Below are 2,753 nucleotides of genomic sequence, written 5' to 3'. Positions count from 1 at the left end.
ACCTTATTTTATTATAATTTTTAGATTCCCCCTTTGTTTACTAATAAGAGAGAAAAAGAAAGGGTCTAGATTTCAGTGGAAGGGGAAGTGAGGAGGATCTAAGAGGAGTGGGAAGGGAAGAAAACATAGGTCAGATATATTTATGAAAAAAAATCTATTTTTAATTTAAAATAGAAGAAAAGAACTATCAGCAATGAATTGGATGATGTGTATCTAGGGCAGGCATGGGGAATGATTGCCAAATACACTCCTCCCCCCCCCCCTAAAAAAACCCTGAAAACTCTCACTGAAAATGAGGAAGAGAAATGAGAAAGAGATTTAAGAAACTGCCCAGAGGTTTATCATGATGAGCACTGAGAAACGCACTGGTTATTTTCTTAGCTCCTAATAAGTACTCATAATCACTTCTAGAAGAAAGATTTCTAAAAAGAAAGAGATAGAATGGTTGCTTCCCATGTTCTAAAAAGTATTTTTTATATATGTGTGTGTGTGCCTGCCTGCTCGTCTGCATGTGCACTGTGTGTGTGCAATGCCCATGGAGGCCAGAAGAAGACAGTGGATGCTTTGCAACTGGGGTTCTGGGCAGCTGTGGGCCACCATGTGGGTCCTGGGAACCAAACCCAGGCTCATTGCAAGAACAGCAAGTGATCCCGACGAGTCGTCCCTGAAGCCAGAATTATGTGTTTTGAGAGAAACACATATCTGGAAATGATTAATATTTGATGAAGTTCCAGCTGTTTGGATGGAGGACAATGTTCATAATTTCTTTCGCTTGAATATTATCAACATTTTCATTTGTTAAATTGCTAGCATTTTCATGGTGTTTACAAGATTCCTTGTTTGCGAGCACATTTCTCTCTCAAAAACATTTAACTATTTTACAAACGAAGACAAATTGTTTCAACAGATAAAATGAGACCAGAAGTGGAATAGGAAAACTGGAAGTGAATCATGGCTTAAACTTTAACACAGGATTTAGATATTTTAATAATGTAGAACCTTATAAACGTGTGCAGAGGTTCAGAATAATCATTTTACACCAAAACCCATTTTGTACATAATAAATCCCCACCCAACATTTACTCAACTGTAAAGTAAGCAAAGGTTTGTGGAGCTCACCAAAATAGAGCCACATACAATGGCATGTTGAGTTAAGGAGTAGAGCGCAAATTTAGTATTATATCAAAACTTCACAAGTTTCACTTGAAAAAGAGAAGAATAGAAGACTCTGTCGATGTTGTTATTAGAATCTGATGATGTCTGCGTGCATGCTTCATTAGATGAATGCGCCTGGTGCTTCATACTTTCCCCACAAGACTTAAGGAACCTGAATGGAGGAACTTCACCCTAACCCATAGATCACACATCCCTCGCAGATGTCCCAGACACATTTCTACCGCATTTCCGTGTCTCTGATTGCAATGTGAAATAAGGGAGGATGCTCGAATCATTATTGTAACTGTCACAGTAGATCAATATCAGCCAGTTAAGTGTCATAATGTAAACAGTTAATAATATAAGCAACCTTTGGAATGACTATTTCAAAGCTATTTAGTGTGTATCTATTTTTGTGTGTATCTTGCATCTAGATACAAGTTAAAGTAGTGGTAAGTGTTTTTCTACTAATTGAATGTTTCTATATTACTAGTCTACTAATTGACTGTTATCAATATGGTGATTTAAGTCAGTGGAAAAAGGATTTCTAGAAAGCAAGAACTTTAGGAAATGTTGAAAAATCTTGTTTTATAAATATATTATTATTTTTAGAATAGTCAACTATTTTAAACTTATTTTATTCTCCCTATATTAATAAACAATCTTAGTTGGAGAATATTATGTGTGTACAAAGTTCTGAAAATAAATTATAGATTGGCATTACTATCATAAATTTTTTTTCTTTGTTGGTAATGGTTAGCTTGCCATCTAAAACAATATGAGTCCAAACTAAAAATAATGTCCTACTGTTGCTTCACATTGCGGTCCTTATAATCTAGTCAGATACCATTATCTTTATCTACTAAGTCCATTTTTCATTCCCTTGTCTGAGAAAAGGATTAGAAGAACAAAAACAAACAAACAAAATGTCTTGTGAAGCAACATTTTACTGTAGGGACCACTGGGGACAGCACCTTGCACAAACTGTGTCTCATATGTGTACAGACTCGCACCTGGAGCTTTGACATAGCTCATCGGAGCAGAAATCCATGTGGGTCTTAAGTCAATGACATAGAAATCTAAAAGTAGTGTTAAGGGAGATCTCCACTACTGCAGAGGTTTCTTACATGCTCACGCGCCATCTATGTCTACAGAAACCTCAGGCCAGGTCTACTGTTCTCTTCAAACATTTTTTTTTTAACCCTATGCAATTGTTCAGTCCCACTGTGGTGATTTTACCAGTGTAAGCATTTCATAAATTGCACTTAAGGTGTATTTTTAAATTGAAACTTGGAAAGATATTTCTTACTTTGAGTGTTTTTAAAGTCTCCAACTATATTTTCCACCACCTAAACCCCTCATGCTTCTTTGCATTTTATCACATCCTATTCCCGGCCTTGACCACTCCTTATTTAATTATCGTCAACTTTTCCTCATGCAAGCTTCCATTTTCCCTTCATTTTCTTGGTTTCTGTTCACGGCTACTTTTAGCGTTCACTGTTTGCTTCCTTGATTTTAGGATCAGAACATACCCTCTATTTTGTTCAGACAACACATTCTTTTTTTTTTATTTCTAAACTATGTAAACAGATTTTATA

Source organism: Arvicola amphibius, chromosome 13 (genome assembly GCF_903992535.2).
Source record: "Arvicola amphibius chromosome 13, mArvAmp1.2, whole genome shotgun sequence".
NCBI classification, from domain to species: Eukaryota; Metazoa; Chordata; class Mammalia; order Rodentia; family Cricetidae; genus Arvicola; species Arvicola amphibius.
Note: the sequence above shows the minus strand (reverse complement) of the source record.